The sequence below is a fragment of the Chiloscyllium plagiosum genome, unplaced genomic scaffold (assembly GCF_037043375.1).
Source record: "Chiloscyllium plagiosum isolate Xiang-an unplaced genomic scaffold, Cpla_swu_hap1 HiC_scaffold_27, whole genome shotgun sequence".
Lineage (NCBI taxonomy): Eukaryota > Metazoa > Chordata > Chondrichthyes > Orectolobiformes > Hemiscylliidae > Chiloscyllium > Chiloscyllium plagiosum.
In genome coordinates this window covers 41,222,232-41,242,102 of record NW_028270165.1, presented here as the reverse complement: position 1 = coordinate 41,242,102, position 19,871 = coordinate 41,222,232, and the positions used below count along the sequence as shown (strand labels likewise).

At 45.4% G+C, this 19,871-nt stretch overlaps 1 non-coding gene across 1 annotated transcript; it reads left to right on the top strand.

Annotated features, from left to right (window-relative positions):
* The first annotated feature begins 1,048 nt into the window (after positions 1–1,048).
* trnae-cuc (transfer RNA glutamic acid (anticodon CUC)) lies at positions 1,049–1,120 on the top strand. The gene has a single exon. It is a non-coding gene; the product is annotated as a tRNA-Glu (tRNA).
* The last annotated feature ends 18,751 nt before the right edge of the window (positions 1,121–19,871 follow it).

The following is a 19,871-nucleotide window of genomic DNA, read 5'->3' as shown; positions in this document are numbered from 1 at the left end:
CCACAGAGAACTGTGCGGCAGAGTTCATGTATATATTTCCTTGTATGGTATTTTGTAAATAACATTCGTCTGCTGGTTGTTTGTATAGGGTATTCCAGGTTCATTAGCGGCTGTTTAAGTGTGTTGGTAGGTTTGTGGGCTACCATGATGCTGAGAGCGTTGAGTTGTCTGGACATCATTTCCTAGATGTCTTTTATGTAAAGTAATGTGGCTAGGGTTTCTGCACACGTTGTGTCTGCTTGTGTCAGTTTGTTGATGTGAAATCGGCACACTGGGTTCATTGAGTTGGCAAAAGTGCGGATTGCAGATGCTGGAAACCAGAGTTTAGATCAGAGTGGTGCTGGAAAAGCACAGCAGGTGAGACAGCTTCCGAGGAGCAGGAAAATCGACGTTTCGGGCAAAAGCCCTTTATCAGGAATAGAGGCAGGACGCCTCCAGGGTGGAGAGATAAATTGGGGCTGGGGGTGTGATGGCCCAAAGGTAGCAAAGAGTACAATAGGTGAATGGGGGTGGGGATGGAGGTGACATGTCAGAGAGGAGGGTGGAGCGGATAGGTGGGAAGGGAGATTGGCAGGTAGGACCGGTCATGAGGATCGCGCTGTGCTGGAAGTTTGGAACTGAAGTAAGGTGGGGGAGGGGAAATGAGGAAACTGGTGAAGTCCACATTGACGGCCTGGGTTTGAATTTATCCGAGGAGGAAGATGGGGCGTTCTTCCTCCAGACATCGGGTGGGGAGGGAGCGGCGATGGAGGAGGCCCAGGACCTGCATGTCCTCGGCAGAGTGGGAGGGGGGTGTTTAAATGTTGGGCTATAGAGCGATGGGGTTGATTGTTGCGGGTGTCCTGGAGATGTTCCCTCAAGCGCCGTGACTTGACACTGCGAGGAGTGTCCAGCCTCCCCAATGTAGAGGAGACCGCATCGGGAGCAATGGATACAAGAAATGACATTGTTGGATGCACAGGTGAAAGCTTGCTGACGACCGAGGCCGAGGTTTGATTTCTGGGCAGGGAAGTAATTTTTAGGAGAGCTGACAAGCAGAATCTGCATTTCCCTGGTGGTCTAGTGGTTAGGATTTGGCGCTCTCACCGTTGCGGCCCGGGTTCGATTCCCGGTCAGGGAAGCTATTTCGAGGGGTGCAGGCTACCCGTTCTTCTTAAATGCGCTGTGCAATTATTTATAGTAGGTCTTGGGTGCTGCAGTGTTTATTGGTTCGTTGAAAAAGTGTCCTGATTCAGATTTGTTTGTGTGTGTAGGGATGATTGCTTCTGTAGTTAAGTTCTTGGTTCGTGTGAGTTGTTTTCCTGTAGACGCTGTTTTGAATTTACCATTGACTGTTCGCTCTACTGTGACATCGAGAAATGGCACTTAGTTGTTGTTCTCCTCTTTTGTGAATTTTATGCCAGTAAGGATATTGTTGATGTTGTTGTCGGTTTCCTCTAATTTGTTTCATTTTTTGATGACAAAAGTGTCAGCACTGTAGCGGACCCAAAGTTTGGGTTGGATCCTTGGAAGGGCTGTTTGTTCGAGTCTCTGCATTATTGCTTCTGCTGGGAATCCTGATACTGGTGGTTTCATGGGTATTTCGTTGATTTGTTTGTAGGGCTTGTTACTGAATATGAAGTGGGTGGTAAGGCACAGTTCCACGAGGTTGACAGTGCTATCTTTGCTGATGAAGTTGGTACTGTGTTTGTGTCTTTGGTTCTTCGAGTAGCGTCTTCAGTTTTCTTTGGCCACGTTGATGTTAATGGATGTGAACAGGGCTGTTATGTCAAAGGACAACATTATTCCATCCTCTTCTATCTTAGTGTCTTTGGTGTTCAGGAATTCTTGGATGGAGTAAATGGAGTGGCGTGAATCTTCGACTTGGTGGTTTAGTCTTCAGTGGAGGCCTTTGACTAGTCTGTATATTGGTGTTCCAAATGGTGAGACTGTGGGCCTGAGGGGGGCTCCTGGTTTGAAAAGGAGAACAACAACGAAGTGCCATTGAAAATGTCACAGTAGAGCGAACAGTCAATGGGGAACTTCAAACTGGATTCTAAAGAAAAACAACACACAAACCAAATACTTAACCACAGAAGCAATCGTCCCAACACCCACAAACGAAGGTGCATCAGGACATTATTTCAACGAGCCACTACACACTGCAGCACAGTGAAACTACGAAGAGCTCAAGAGAAATACGTATATAGTGTAATTAAGGAGAACGGGTCCCCAATAAACCCAGTCCGCCGATTTCTCATTGATGCTTCCAAGCTGACTCTCAAAAATTCGGTTTGTCCCGCCATCTTTCCTGTTTTTTTTTGTGGGTATTGAAAGCTTTCCCAATCCTCTGACTGAGTATTGGAGTTGGAAAGATCTGTTGTGGCTGTTCAGGACATTGGTTAGACCACTTTTGGAATATTGTGTGCAATTCTGGTCTCCCTCCCATCAGAAGTATACTGTGAAAATTGAAAGGGTTCTGAAGCACCAGTGGGTCCACAGAGGGGAAGAGGCCCTTCTGCTGCCCTGCGTATGGGAAGGCCTTCAGTGATTCCTCTGCCCTGCTGACGCACCAGTTGGTCCACACCAGGGAAGGCTGTTCTCCGGCCCCAAGTGCGAGATGGCTTTCAGCAGTTCTTCCCACCTGTTGAGACACCAGTGGGTCCACACTGAGGCGAGGCCATTCTTCTGCCCCGAGTGCAGGAAGGGATTTGCTCTTTCCTCCGATCTGCTGGGCCATTGGTAGATACACATGGGAGAGAGGTCGTTCAGTTGCCCTAAGTGCAGCAAGGCCTTCAGCAATTCCTCAGCCCTGCTGAGGCACCAGTCCGTCCACATGGTGGAGAAGCCGTTCTTCTGCCCCGAGTGTGGGAAGGGCTTTATCCGCTCCTCCAGCACCAGCTGGTCCACACGGGGACGGGGGCGGGGAGGCCATTCTGCTGATCTGAGTGCGGCCTTCAGCAATTCCTCCACCCTGCTGAAACACCTGTGTGTCCTTCAGCAGTGGGAGGCCCTTCAGCTGGCCCGAGTGTGGGAAGAGGTTCATGTTTGCTTGCAATTTGCGGAAGCACCAGCGGGGGAACTGCTGCTCATTGAGCCAGGGACTTCACATTGCCACTGAAATGATCCAAAGAAACCTAAGACCGCAAGACCATCGGAGTAGAAGTTAGGCTATTGGGCCCGTCGAGTCTACTCTGCCATTCGACTTGTCCCAACAAATCCACACCGACTCTCCGAAGAGTAACCCATCCAGACCCATTTCCCTCTAACTAATGTACTAACTCTATGGGCAATTAAGCATGGCCAATCCACATGACCTGCATATCTTTGGTTTATGTAAGAAGACAGGATCACCCAGAGAAAACCCATGCAGACACTGAGAGAATGTGCAAACTCCTCACAGACAGCCATCCAAGGCTGGAATCAAACCTGGATCCGGGCGCTGTGAGACTGCAGTGGTAACCACTGAGCCACTACAAATTGCAACCCGAAGTTGCAAGCAGGAGGTTGGGAGAATACAGCAAGTCAGGCAGCACCAGCATGTGGAGTAGTCAGCGTTTTGAGTACTGACCCTTCTTCAGGACTGAAACGTTGACTTCTCCATGAGAAACGGTTTACGGGAATGATGCTGGGGGTGGTAGGGTTTGAGCTCCAGGGAGAGGTTGAATCGGCTGGAGCTGTTTTCACTAGAGCATCGGAGGCAGAGGAGTGACCTAATAGAGGTTACAAAATCTTGAGGGGCATGGACAGGGTAATAGACAAGGTCTTTTCTCTGGGGTGGGGCAGTCCAGAACTAGAGGGCATAGATTTAGGGTGAGAGGCGAAATACATTCAAGAGACAACGTCTTCATGCAGCGGGTGGTACATATATGAAATGAGATGCCAGAGTATATAGGTCAGGTGCTGTCAAATGGGACTAGATTAATTTAGGATATCAGGTCAGCATGGACAAGTTGGACCGAAGGGTTTGTTTCCATGCTGTACGTGACTTTGACTACTGGTCCTGATGTAATTTTAAAATAGAGTCCAAGTAAATTTGAATAGTTCAATCTTATTGAGCTCATTTCCTGAAAGGTTTCAAATGAATCATCTGAGCGATACTGTTTAAACATGCTAAGTTGGACAAAGTATCCCATCAAGTTCAAGATAAACGCAGAGTTGAAGACGTCAGAAGTCAGAACACCAAGGGGACCAAAACTGATCACAATATTCCAGGTGCAACATCATCAACGTGCTGTATAACTACAACATAACTTGCCAACATCTATACTCAGTTCTCTAATTGATGAAGGCCAGTGTGCTGAAACCTTTCTTCACTGCCTTGTGTACCGATGTTATCAGAGATATAGGACCTCCTTTAAACTGATCCACAATCCAGCTGCTGGGTGCCCAGAAGCAGAGTAGTGCTGCGTGAGTGTGCTGGGCAGATAACCCAGAGGTCGATGGGTCAAAACCATGTGATGCTCTTGCTCGATGTCTTCTTCAGCTGCTTTCATTTACAATGGTGCTCTGTTCTGTATCTTGCCTTTGCATCTGCTTCCCAAAGCTTCTTCAGTGGAGAAGTGGCAGCTGGAGCCCAGGAGTTCAACCACCCTCCGGAGCTTGAGGAAGGTTCAAGCTCCAAGAAGCGGGGGGTAAGGCTGGAGGCTGGATTTGCTCAAGGCTTGTATTTTTAACTCATTTAAATGGTACCTCCTGTATGGGGCTATGGTTTACATTAAAACCGGAGGATCATATCAGAGTGTTTATATTTAGCAGCGGTAGTTGGTAAAATACACTCTCTGGAGGAGCACCTTCTATGATGCTGCATATCTTGCCTTATGCCCTTCCCCCATTTCTAATCTCCCAGCTTGATTTTATATTTTTTTGGACAAATTTAATTTCATATTAATCAGACGTTGTATTGACTGTGTGCTATTAATTTGTTTCTTCGAAAATTGTAAGTCAAAATTAATGGTGTAATTTCATTTCTGATGTCAGAGTTTGACATTTAATGTGCAGATGTGAATACCAGTAAGTTGTGAAAATACAACAAAAACTTGTGGTTATTAACAAAAAGAGCAGTTCACTGATATTCATGGCATTGTCTCATTTGGGAGTGCTGATTCAAATCTGACCAACAAACCGTTTCATGCAGTCACCCAATTTAATGCAATCTATTTATAAGATTATGTCCATTGCTCGCAATATGGTCTCATCAACATTGGGGAAACTGGACGCCAACTAGCGGAACGCTTCAAGGAATAACTCTGGGACACCAAAACTAAACGACCGACCGCCCTGTGGCTGAACGCTTTAACTCCCCCTCCCATTCCGCCAAGGACATGCAAGCCCTGGGCATCCTCCACTGCCAAACTCTTGCTCCCCGACGCTTGTAGGAAAAACACCTCACCTTCTGACTTGGGACCCTCCAACTACATGGTATCAATGTAGATTTTATCAGTTTCCTCATTTCCTCTCCCCCACCTTGTCCCAGATCCAACCTTCCAATTCGACACCAATTTCTTGATCTGTCATACCTGTCCACCTTGCTTCTCACCTATTTGTTCCACCCTCATCTCTGACCTATCACCATCAATCCCTACCTCAATCTACCTATTGCACTCCCAGCTGCCTTCCCTCCAGCCCCACTTCCTTCCCATTTATCTCTCAGCCCCCTTGGGCCACCCTTTATTCCTGATGAAGAGCTTATTCTCTAAACCAAGACTTTGATGGAAAAACCATCCTCAACAAATAGGAAACAGCTCCCAAGTCAGGTTTCATTCCCTCTTCTGTTTCCCAGTTCTTTCAGAAATAAGATATGTCTTTTTCTTCCACTAGAAAGTGGTCTTCCACTTTGCGCTGTCTGAAGTGTTATGCCACACCACTACTTCAGCCACAATGATCTGTGTTTATATTGCAGTCGGATGTCGAAAATCATCCAAGCGATCTTCACGTTATTATAGTTTACTGAGGCCATAACTGCATTACGCGGCAGTTTAATATGATTAAAACTTGGATGGAAAGAATGTAGATTGATGAGAAGTCAAAATGGCAGAGTCTCTGGCCACAATCGATCTGTCTGGCTTGATTATATGAGTGGCGGCTCTTCAAGAGCAACTTCCACTCCATCACTTCAACCAGCAAGAGGAGATAAGTGTGAACACCACATTCCGACTGTGACATATACGCATTGCTTCGATGTTACTGATCAAAATCCTGGAACTCGCTCCTGAACCTTTATTATCGACCACATCATATTTGCGAAGCAATGTAAGAGGCAGCTTACCACCACTTTTTCAAGGACAGTTTGGCAAGACTTGCTGGCAGAGCCAATGATATGCACATGATATTGGAAACAGTCTCATCGTATGGATAGATGATTGGCTAACCAATGATACAGAAGGGATAAGGGGCATGTTCAGGATCGCAACTTATAACTAGCAACGTGCCACAGGGATCAGTGCTGGGGCCAAAATTATTTAGAATATGTATATGAATTACTTGGATAAGTAAAGTGAATGTACTATTGCCAAGACTGCAGTAGAGACAGTTGATTAGAATGCCGGTGGTAAGGATGACATGAACTCTTCATCCAAGTTCAGTGAGTAATAGGGAAGGCAAAAGGGAGATTGGCCTTTAAATGGAGTATAAAAGTGGGGAGGTTATAGTGAACCTCCGCCTGGAGGTTTTGTTTGAAAGTGCAGTGAAGATTCAACCAGCTGACAGTGGATCTGAATCACATGTAGATCAGACCAGGTTTAGAACATAGAACATAGAACATAGAAGAATACAGCGCAGTACAGGCCCTTTGGCCCTCGATGTTGCGCTGATCCAAGCCCATCTAACCTACACTAGCCCACTATCCTCCATATGCCTATCTGCCCGCTTAAATGCCCATAAAGAGGGAGGTTCCATCACTGCTACTGGCAGGGCATTCCATGAACTCACGACTCGCTGAGTAAAGAACCTACCCCTAACATCTGTCCTATACCTACCACCACTTAATTTAAAGCTCTGCCCCTCATAATAGCTGACTCCATACGTGGAAAAAGGTTCTCACGGTCAACCCTATCTAAACCTCTAATCATCTTGTACACCTCTATCCAGTCACCCCTCAACCTTCTTTTCTCCAATGAAAACAACCCCACAGGGGTTTGGACAGCAGGAAACCAGATAAGTTTTTACAACAAACCACAACGATTTCATCATTAGACTCTTAATTCCAGATTTATATTGAATTCAGATTCCACCATCTGCCATGGCAGGTTTTGAACACAAGTCCCCAAAACATTACCTGGGTGAATGGTCTGATGACAATAAAGTCGGCCATCGCCTCCCCTCAACACATTGGCATATTGCGTTCAGAGGTAACAAAGGAGCAAGAGGTTTCAGCAGCTGCTAAGTTGTTGACATTACACAAGGGAACATCAGCACTCTCAGTAATGGCACATACTGAAGCCATGGCCCTGTATCAGAGGTAAGGGCTCGGGAACCATAAGAAATTAGGAACAGGAATACGCCATTCAGCCTCTTGAGCCTGCTCCTCCATTCAGTAGGATCGTGGATGATCTGGCATTCCCCATATCCACTTTCCTGCCCTTTTCCTGTAACTGTTCATCCCCCGACTGTTCGCGAATCTATCGATCCTAGTTTTAAATGTGACTTGAAGGCTGTCAACAGAGTTACTGGGCTGGGGCGGGGGGTCAAGTCGAACTTGGGGACGAAAACAATGGCTTCACACTTCACAAAATTTAATTAAGGGAATGTTTATGGTTATCCAATGTTGGAAATTGGGCAGGCATTCAGATGAAATTATTGGTAAATTATGAATGACAGAGGAGTCAGGAGAGAAGTGGTGTTCAGGCACAGTTGGATATCATCAGTATAGATGCCAACACCAGCAGCTACGGTAAAATAAATAAGAACGGAAGATGCTAAATGCAGACCCTCCCAGAGCATACAGCGATATTGGAGAGGGTCAGTACTGTCATTAACCCTGATCAAGGCTGTCCGCAGGTCGACGAGGCAATGTTCATCCCTGTCACCGTCACAAAGGATGTCAAACATGACCTTGATAAGAACTGTTTCAGGGGTAGAAACCAGACTCGAGGGCTTTAAACACAGAATTCTGGAAAAGATGAGAATGGCCAATTCAACAATGTTACATCCAAACCAACACTTGCATTGGTGCGATAATTATATAAGTGTTTTGGTTTTCATTTAGAAGATTCGCAGCAACACTGAGTAAGAAACAACAAAATTAACACAAGAAATATTGCAATTGCGAAAATGTGCCTGCTCCCAATAGGAGGCCATCTGGTGTTCACTTCACTGTCTGCAAGGGGCAATAGCTATAAGAGGGGAGACACAGACTGCTTGATACAGATATACAATGGGCGGGAGTAGGCCACTCGGCCCTTTGAGACTGCTGCAACATTCAATAAGATCATGGCTGATCTGAATACAACCTCAGCTCTACATTCCTACACATCCCCGACAATCTGTCACCCACTTGGTTAGCAAGAACCTATCTACCTCTGCCTTAAAGATACTGAATCCGCTGCCTTTTGAGGAAGACACAAAACCCTCAGAGAGAAATGAAATCATCCTCATTTCTGTCTTCTACTTTTAAAATACTTTTAAAAATACATTTAGGTATTTAGATAGGGATACAAGCTGCATTCAAATAATACCTGTGGTACAGTTAACTATCTCAAAGTGCTTCACGTGAACATAATGAGAATTCCTTTAAAAATCACAAGAGCGGAGCACAGATTAGGACAGGTGACCAAAGACTTGGTCAAAGGGGCAGGTTTCGGGCAATCTTTTAAACAGGTTCAATTTCCCAAACATCAGAGGACAAAGACGTAAAGAGCAAAGGATGGAATGCAACAGTGTAGATATAATGTCACAGGATGAGTATTCCAGGGAACATGAGTTCAAATCCCACCACAGCAAGAGGTGAGATCTGAATAATTCAAATCATAAATGGGGAACACAAAATTAGTCTCAGTATGGTATCGATGGCACTAACGTCAATTGTCATAAAAACCCATGTTCACCAATGTCCTTTCAGGAGGGAAACTGCCATCCTTACCTGGTCTGGCTTACATGTGACTCCAGACCCACAGCAATGTGGTTGACTCTTAAACTGCCCTCTGAATTGGCACAAGCAAGACACCTTACACTTAGGGATGGATAACAAACATCAACCTTGTGAATGTGTCAGAACAGAAATTGCTGGAGAAACTCAGCCAGTCTGGCAACACCGGTGGAGAGAGAGAGAAAGAAACAGAGTCAATATCCTGGCCTGCGTCCAGAACAGTTGCGAAAAAGGGTAACAGCACTTGAAATGCTAACTCTGCTTATCTCTCCACATGTGCTGCCAGTCCTATTGAGTTTATCCAGCAATTTATGCATTTTTGTGTTTCAGATCTCCAGCATCTGCAGTTCTTCATTACACTGACTTAGGGAAGCTCAAATCCCATAAAAGCATAAAACAGAAGAACTGGAATTGCTCAGCAAGTATGGCAGCAGCTATGGAGATAAAAACAGTTAGTTCTTTGGGTCATTGAATGATCTTACATCAGGGACAAACCTTTGGGGAAGCTGAAAGAGTAAAAGGCACTGGTGTAACTTTAACATCTGGGGGAACTCTCTCAGCCATGGAGGTCAGACTGACTCAGCATTCTGGTCCTGCTCATTACCTGTTAACTTCTCAATTTGTTGTTCTTGTTATATTTCGACATGGTTGACACATTCCTATGTTTTAAAATGATATTACAAACAGACAGGAATTTGCCATGTAAGTCATCATACATTAGAGGGTTTGGAACGTGAATGTAACTTTTAAACAAAAAGTATTTATTCATGCATGGGGTGTGGGCATCGCTGGCAATGCCAGCATTTATACCATCCTTAACCACCCTGCGGTTGGTTGGAAAAGTGAATGAAGGTGTCTGAGAGTATCTTGATCAGCACAGCAATCTCAAAGATGGGTGTGCTCAGGTAGAAGTACCCTCCACTCCCACAGCCAAGTCTGCATTCACTTCAATTCCAGATGCCATCTCACACTCCCAGGACAAGGACAGCATGGGATTACAATCAGAATAAAGCTTCGTGTACTCTTAAATTGAAAGTGAAGCTACCTCAACACTATCCCGAACAAACACTGCCTAGATAGAGACAGCATTGGTTTAGATACAGAGTAAAACTCCCTCAACACTTCCCCATTCATACAGTCCCAGGACAATGACAGCAAAGGGTTAAATAAACAGTAGAGCTTCTTCCATTGTGACTGACACTTAGTACGTTCTACACCAATCCTCAAAGATAATTCAGAACTGAGACTATTATCTGGTTCTGAATTCACACATCCTAATTGGAATGACAGCAACAGAAAATCATGTAGTGAAACACAGATAAAACACAAACAATGTACAACAAAACTAGACTGTTATTGGGATCAAGGACATTGAAATGACAGGAGACATAGTCCCTGCAATGATCCGAATGTGAGCTGAACAACTTTCACACTTGAACAATATTCTCTGGGAATGCAATGTCCACTCACTGCTGTCTATTCAGTTCCTCTGCTCTCGTTCAGGGCTGAGTTGCGGCTGACCACATTGTGGCGTGGGGGTCAAGAGGTTAGACAGTTATGGTCAACTTGGATTGAGGGCATCCCGTGCCATGCCAGTGAGGTCGAGGGTCCCTGATTTGCTCAGCTGATAATCGGGGGCAAGGGGATGTCAGGCAGGGCTTGTATCAGTTTGAGATTAGAAGAAACAGATGAGATGATGGAGCTGTATAACATCTGGAGAGGACTTAATGTAAATGTAATGTCCACTACTTTCTAGCCAGAGACTAGCCTCTCATTTAAGATAGGAGAGTTTTGTTTTTCTCTGAAGTGTTCCTGAGTCTTTGAAATTCACTTTTTTAGAGAGCAGCATGTGGTGGTGGCACGGTGGTTAGCACTGCTGCCTCACGGCATCAGTGACCTGGATTTGATCCCATCCTCGGGCCGACTGTATGTGTGGAGTTCGCACATTATCCGCTTGTGTCTGCGTGGGTTTCCTCTGGTGCTCTGGCCTCCTCCCACAGTCCAAAGTATGTGCAAGTGAGGGTGGATTGACCATGGCAGATGCAGGGTTACAGGGATAGGGTAACGAACTGGGTCTGGGTGGGACGGTCAGTCAATGGTGTTTCGATGGCCTGAATGGCCTATTTACACGCAATTGACCTACATCAATCAATAGTATACACTTGCTTTATGGTTACCGACATGAAATTACATTAGTAGTTTTGGTTATTTCAGCTCTTACGTTATCGTATTCAACCAATTACAGCATCGAGAAACTTGCTTAATAACAATATCCAATCTCTGCAGAACACTTTTTCTTTTTGTCACGACCATTATCTTGAACTCTGACTTGTGACCTCTTCATTGCTGTCAAAGTTCCTTATTTGTCCCTACATTGTCATGGTTTTACTTTGTCGAATGACTTCCTGGCTTTTGCAGTTAAGACCCTATATTCTGCCCTCGTCAACATTTTCCCTTACAGTTCTGTACTAAGGATTTCACGAAAAACCTCAGAGTATGGTGAGACTGTGGAACTCACTACCATAGTGAATAGTTGGGGTGAAAGACTTTGCAACTAAGGGTAAGCAACCCAATACAAATGAATGTCACTGTCACCAGATTCACAACACAGTGAAATTAAAACATGCAATGTCCCTCAATTTCTCAACTGTTCCTAACCAGACTTGATGAAGAACAGATCTTGCACATCAACATTATAATTTAAACAAAAAACAATAATCATAAATACAGCAACTTTGTTAGGGCAAAGTTAAAGAAGATAATCTAATTAATAGCAATGATTTAAACCCTATGATCATGTCCCCCACCATCTCAGAGACAGAAACTTAAGCGGCAAATTAAGAAAGTTTTTTTTAAAACTTACCAATTCAAACAAACAGTTTCCAACAATGGATTGCCAAGCCTTTGTGCAATACTTGGACTATGAGTTTTTCACAGACACGAAACTGTAAATCTAATTTAAAAGTCACTGCTGAATGTGGATAGACACCCCAAAGTATTCAGCCATTTCTTTCAGGCTGGGACTCATTCCCAGATAGAGGCAACAATTCTTTAACTGGACAGTAGAATCTAGAGAGAACAGCTCCTGGGCTCAACAAGCAGCAACGCCCAATGGAAGCAAAGTTGGTGGCGGGGCAGGTGGGGGCAAGGGCATAAAACCAAAAATGGAAATGTGTTGCTGGAAAAGCGCAGCAGGTCATGCAGCATCTAGGGAACAGGAGAATCGACGTTTCGGGCATTAGCCCTTCTTCATTCCATCTCTGATCTCCAGCATCTGCAGACCTCACTTTCTCCATAAAACCAAAAAGCCCACAGACTCGCCAACTACAGACACACTGTCAGAATGCACAGGGGCTCAGTCCTAGGAGCGACCCACAGCAGTTTCATCAAGAGAACCACACTTAATGAACAGATCTTGCACACCAGAATTATAATTTAAACAAAAACAAACAATTATGAATACCGCAAATTTACTAGGGCAAAGTTAAACAAGATAATCCAGTTAATAGCAATGATTTAAGCCTTTTGATCAAGTCCTCCACCATCCCATAGACACAAAATTAAGGGGTAAATTAAGGAAGAGAATTTTTAAAATTATCAGTTGAAGCAATCAGTTCCCAACAATGGATTGCCAAACAGTTGGGCAATCCTTCGATGATGAATTGTTCACAGGCACATAACCGTAAATTTAATTTCAAAGTCACTGCTGAGTGCGAATGGACACGCTGAAGAATTCAGCTATTTCTTACAGACTGGGGCTCGTTCCCAGACAGCCAATAATTCTCAAACTGGACAGAATACACTAGAGAGAACAGCTCCTGTTCTCAACGAGCAGCAGTGCCCACTGGAAGCAAAGTTGCGGGGGAAGGGGAGCACGACAGCATAAAACAAAAAAATCCGACCGACTCTCCGACTATAAGCATTGTCAGAATGGGCAGGGGTCTAGTCCTTGCAGTGGCCCACATCAGTTTCACCAGCAGAATCAGATTGTTGGGAGCACTGGTGTGCCCGCTGGTGCTTCTGCAAGGTGCAGGATGATGAGAACCTCTGCCTGCACTCGGAGCAGGTGAACTGCCTCTCCCGGGTATGTTCCCCGCCTGTGCATCAGCAGGTGGGAGGAATTGCTGAAGCCTTCCCGCACTTTGGGCAGGGGAAGGGCCTCTCCCCCGTATGGAACCGAAGGTGGGATGCCTGGTTAAAGCCCTTCCCGCACTTGAGGCAGGAGAACGGCGTTTCACCGGTGTGGACCCGCTGGTGCCTCAGCAGGGCAGAGGTATCGTTGAAGGCCTTCCCGCAATTGGAGCAGCTGAAGGGCTACTCTAATATGTGGACCCGGCGGTGGGTCAGCAGGACGGAGGAATAGCTGAAGGCCTTCCTGCATTCGGGGCAGGCGCATGGCCTCTCGCCTGTGTGGACCCGCTGGTGCCTCAGCAGGCGGGAGGAATTGCTGAAGCCCTTTCCGCACTCGGGGCAGGGAAATGGCCTATCGCCCGTGTAGACCCGCTGGTACCTCTGCAATACAGAGGAATTGCTGAAGGTCTTCCCGCACTCAGGGCAGCTGAAGGTTCTCTCCCTAATGTGGACCCGCTGATGCCTCAGCAGGCGGGAGGAATTGTTGAAGCCCTTTCTGCACTCAGAGCAGGAGAACGGCCTCTCTCCGGTGTGACTGCACCCATGAGTTTCCAGGTCAGATGGGAAACGGAAGCCTTTCCCACAGTCGCCACACTTCCACGGTTTCTCCACGGGACGGGATTCCTTGGGTTTCTCCATGACCGAAACTGCAACTGCACACAAACGCGTGTACAGCACCTCCCTGCCGTGAATTCCTCTTCCCAGTCTCTACAACGTTTACTAGCTCCACAATCAGAGTGCTGTAACAATAGGGTCTCTCTTCCAGTCTCACTGATGCTGAAAACGTACTGAAACAGGAACCAAAACGCTTGGTTCCTTCTCACAGAATCATAGTCGAAACTTGTTATAGTCCCGATGCATTCAGTGACTGTCAGACATTGACGTGAAATTGAGGACTGCAAATGCTGGAGAGTCAGAGTCAAAGTGCAATGCTGGAAAAGCACAGCAGATGAGGCAGCATCTGAGGAGCAGCAGAGTCAATGTATCAGGCAAAGCCCTTCAGCTATTGATTCTGAAACTTCCGTCTTCAGATCTTCAAATAATCTGTAAAAAGAGATTACAAAAATCATCACTGTCAGTCCAGGTTAGAAATTCCAAACAAGCAATTCTACTTTCCGCAGAACATTCTTTTCTTTTTCCACAAAATTGAAAGCACCATCCCACCCCCTCTCACCCCTCTATTCTCACTCCACTCAAACTAATTCTCCCGATGGTACTGATTCAGGATCTTACAGAGACCGAAAAGTGAAAACATCAAGACAGACACCTCTGAATTTTGGATACCCCCACCTGAAAGTTACTATCTTTCACGATATGTAGGAGTGAATAAGTCTGCTTTTGGGAAGCAAAATCAAAAGTGTCAATTCAGGATGAACTTTCAATGCAGCTTCTTGAGAAACAACCAGACACGAAATGGTTAACATCTGGGGAGGTGGAAGTGAGGAGGTGGAGGAAATGAGATATCAAGGCATTGGCGCCGACAACAGACAGAAACTGAACATACAGCCATGGCAAACATTACGGGCAACCCAGAGTCATAGAGATACACAGCACAAAAACAGGTCCTTCGGTCCAACTCATCCGTGGCGACCAGATAGTCTAAATTAATCTCGTCTCTATTACCAGCACTTGGCCCATATCCCTCTGAACTCTTCCTATTCATACACCCATGCAGATGCCTTTTAAATGTTACAATTGGACCTCCATCCACTACTTCCTCCGGCAGATCATTCCTAACACTTGCCTCCCTCACCCCAAAAATACTCCCCTCCTGTTCTGGATTTCTCCCATCCCTGGGAAATGACCTTGTCTATTTACCCTACCCATGCCTCTCATGATTCTATAAACGTCTGTAAGGTCACCCCTGAGCTTCTGGTATACCGGGGTAAACAGTTAAAGTAATGCACTGCGTTTACTTTTAGCTTCACACTCACCGAAACTTCTTCCCGTGTAAGACATTGTTTCCCTACCCCAAACTGTCCATGGGAAAAGCCAAGAGTTCTGAGACTCTGGAAATGGGGGAATGCCACGTAGAATTCCTACAATGTGGAAACACGCCATTCAGCCCAACAGGTCCACACCGCCTGTCCAAAGTGTAACCCACCCAGACGAATTGCCCTATTCCATTATTCTACATTTACTCCTGACCTGCACACTGTGGGCTCGTTTAGTTCGGCCAATTCACCAGAACATTTTTACATTTTGGGAGAAAACCAGACCACCCGGAGGAAACCCACGCAGACACGCCAGGGAGAACGTGCAAACTCATCACAGACACTCGCCCCAAAGTTGGAATCGAACGCGGGTGCTTGGTGCTGTGAAGCAGCAGTGCTCACCACTGATCCATCGTGCTACCTATGCGTACAAAATAGGTGGGGAGTGGGAACTTTGTTAATTGTACCACACAGTGGATTGTTGAGTAAGGTTAAATCTCACGGGAATCAGGGAGAGCTAACCAACTGGGTACAAAATTTAGAAGCGCATTGTTGTAGATGCTGGAATTCTTCCTGAAAACAACAAATGCTGGAGATCAGAGTGAGTCAGGCAGCGCTGTGCTACTCTCGACTGGATAATGTGGATGTGGAGATGATGTTTCCACTCGGAGAAGGGTTGAGGATGCCGAGTCATTGAGGGCATTTAAGACAGAGATAGGTTCTTGATTAGTAAGGGGTCAAGGGTTATGAGGAGAGGGCAGCAGAATGAGATGGAGAAACATATCAGCCATGATCGACTGGTGGAGCAGACTCGATGGGCCAAATGGCCTCATCCTGCTCCTGTGTATTATGGTCTTAAAGCTGGGCAAATGACTTAAGGGGTTCTCACAAACTATTTCAGAATTCTGAAGAGGAGTTGTTGGACTCGAAACCTTCACGCTGCTTCCTCTGCACAGATGCTCCAGTCCTGCTGAGGTTTTCCAGTGTTCTCAGTTTTTGTTTCAGATTTCCAGCATCCACAGTTCTTTGTCTTATTTATCGCAGTCATTTCTTGCCCTTCCCAAGTGTCTGGAACTTCATCTCCCTAATCTACAAACTGTTCACTTACTCTAGAAATGACAACTATCTCCTTATCAGAGTAGACCCCTTTGTTGCAAAATGATTGTCCAATTCTGGGACCAAAATTATTGCATTCGTAATTACTTACACCAGGGACTCTCAATATCTCAGGCAAGAACACAGCCAGATTGTTTCAGACAGTACATTGATGTGATTTGATACAATTCCATATTCCAGACTTTACCAGAATGTTGCTGGTAATGGAGGGTTTGAGTTAAGAAGAAGCTGGGATATTTTTCCAACGGAGCCTAGCATATTGAGAGATAACCATATACAGGTTTGAACAATCAGGAGGTGTATAGCTAAGGTGTCATTTCCAGGAGGCTCAGAATATTACATTGCTCCAGAAGATGTAAAAGGGGGTCAAAGCTTCAGCAGAAATCAAGCAGAGCTGAGAACAGACAACATCTAGCTATGTGGGAACAGGGAGATCAGAGGCCAGAGAAATCAGGACCTGTAATCCGAGCTGACACCAGACTACCATGTTATCAGTGCTTTGATTAGCAGTGCCCACCCTCTACCTTTACTGAGCTTCCCACTCGACTTGAATGCCACGTATCCCCTCGATATTCCGGATCCAATCCTTGACATTCTGAAGCCATATCTCTGTAAGGAGTCTCAGATCATAATTATTCTCTTCAACTGGTGCAGTCTATTGATTCGCTTTTGTTACAATGCAGCACACATTCACATACTGAGCTTTTAGTTTTATTTTTTGTGATGGTTAGAATCCAGTTTTGATTGCAAGTACATTTATTCTCCTTGTCCCTTTCTATCATTCTCTGGTGTTTGGTTTCCACATCACTACATTTCTCACTGGCCTTGATTTGGATTGGCCATGCTAAATTGCCCAGTGTCCAGGGATGTGCAGGTTAGGTGGGTTAGCCAGGGGAAACGCAGGGTTATAGTTTCAAAGTAATAAAAGAAGTAGGCTATTTGACCCTTCGACCCTGCTCCGCCATTCATTAAATTCATGGCTGATCTATCAATCATCTCAGCTCCTCCTACTTGCATTACCCCAACTACCCTTACTTCCCCTACTACGCAAAAACCTATCCAACAGTGTCTTAATGAAGCTGCCTCTACTGCTTCCTTGAGCACAGAATTCCGTAGATTCACCGCCCTCTGGTACAAGCAGCTCCTCCTCATCTCTGTCCGAAATCTACTCCCCACTAATCTTGCAGCCTAGTCTCACCCACCAGCAGAAAAGACCTGATGGGGTGGTGATGGTGGAGTGGTTGGGAGGTGTGTCTGGGTGTTATGTTTTTGGAGGGCTCAGTGTGGGCTTGATGGCCTGAATGGCCTGCTTCCACACTGTAGGGATTCAATGATATACTGCAGCTATGTTTGTCCCAGATCACAGCACCCAGAATGTCCCATCTTCCACAAAGGGAAAGACAAATCCCATCCGGCCCTCTTGTATGTGTGTTATCTCAATGCTTAATCATTTCTAGTGATTGACAGCATTGGAACTACAATGTTGGAGCCTGACAGAAATGAGCAGTTTAAAACAAAAACGTACCTAACCCTTCACTAGGCTCCCCGCGCAGCACACTGTACTTACTGTCGGGAAAACTTAAAACACTTCATCCCCACAGTGCAATAAATTCCCACTTTCTAACAAAATCCTGGATGTGCTCACTCACCCAGCTGCTATCTCACAAACGGAAGATTTCTGCTCCTCGTAAGGGCAAAACATCTTTGAAAACTGCTTCTGAAAGTCCACTCTTCACAACCACACTTCTGCTTTCGCCAAAGATCATTAGAGTCATGCAGCACGGAAAAAGACTCTTCGTCCAACTCGTCCGTGCCAACAAGATATCCAAGATTAATCTCGTCCCATTTGCCAGCATTTGGCCCATAACCCTCTAGAAACGCTTCCTATTCATATACCCATCTAGGTGCCTTTAAATATTGTAATTGTACCAGCCTCCACCATTTCCTCTGGCAGCTCGTTTCATACATACATCACCCTCTGCATGAAAATGCTGCCCCTCAGGTCCCTTTAAAGTCTTCCCCCCTCACCTCAAACTTATACTCTCTACTTCAGGACTCCCATTTCCTGGGGAAAATATCTCCGTTATTCACCCTATACATTCCCCTTATAAACGTCGAATGGTCACAGACGCTCCAGGGAATACAGCCCCAGCCTATTCAGTCTCTCCCTGTAGCTCAAACCCTCTAACTCTGGCAACAACCTCCTGAATCTTTTCCGAACCCTTTCAAGATTCACAACAACTTTCCGACAGCAGGGAAACCAGAACTGAGTACGGTATTCCAAAAGTGGCCTTTCCAATGTCCTGTGCAGCCACAACATTACCTCCAAACTCCTATACTCAGTGTTCTGACCAATAAAAGAGAGCGTACCAAACGCCTTCTTTGCTATCCTATCTACTTGCAATTCCACTTTCAAAGAACTATGAACCTGCTTTCCAAGGTTTCTTTGTTCACCAACACTCCCCAGGAATTTACCATTCACCACATAGGTCCTGCCCTGATTTGCCTCATCAAAATGCAACAGCTCATATTTGTCTAAATTAAACTCCATCCGCCACTCCTTGGCCCATCGAATCATCTGATCATGTATAATTTATATCAAACTTTCTTTCCTCTCTTATTCCCTAAAAGCTGAAAATCTCCATCCTACACCCTCTCCCTCCATTCTCACTTTGTTGAATGTAATCCCTGCTGTCCTCATCCTGAAGGGTTTGGTTCATGCTGATTAACAGGCCCACATTCAAGGGGGATCTAACTGAAACGTACATAATATTGTACAGCCTGGACAGAGTGGACATTGGGAAGATGCTTTCATTAGGAGGAGAGACTAATACCCATGGGCATAGCGTCAGCATTAATGGAGAATGGAGATTAGGAGAAAGTTCTTCAGCCAGAGAGTGGTGAATCTATGGAATTCACTGTCACAGAAAGCTGTGGAGGCCAGGTCACTGAGTATGTTTAACACTGAGATAGAGTATCAAGGATTGAGAGTTGCGAGGAGAAAATGGGAGAATGGGGCTGAGAAACGTAACAGCCAGGATAAATTGGGAGCAGTAGTAGACCACTTGATCTTTCCAGCCTGCACCAGCATTAAACACTTCATAACTGGATATGAATACACCTACATCTAGGGTGGATAGGCTGGAACTTTTCTCACTGGAACATAGGAGATTGAGAGATGACCTGATAGAGGATTATAAAATCACGAGGGATACGGATGAGGTGAACAGCTGGGGGTTTAAAGATCAGGGAGAAATTATTTTGAGGTGAGTAGAAAAAGATTTTATAAAGACAGGACAAGGATTTTTTTAAGAGAGCGGTCTGAGTGCAGAATGAATGTCCAGAGGAAATCATAGAGTCATAGAGGTGCACAGCACAGAAACAGACTGTTTGGTGCAACTTGCCCATGCCGACCAACTATCCCAACCCAATCTAGTCCCACCTGACAACACACGGCCCCATATCCCTCCAAACCCTTCCTATTCATATTCCTAACCAAATGCCTTTTAAATGTTGCAATCTTACTAGCCTTCACCACTTCTTCTGGCAGTTCATTCAATAAACGTACCATCCTCTGCATGAAAAAGTTGCCCCTTAGATCTCTTTTATATCTTTCCCCTCTAACC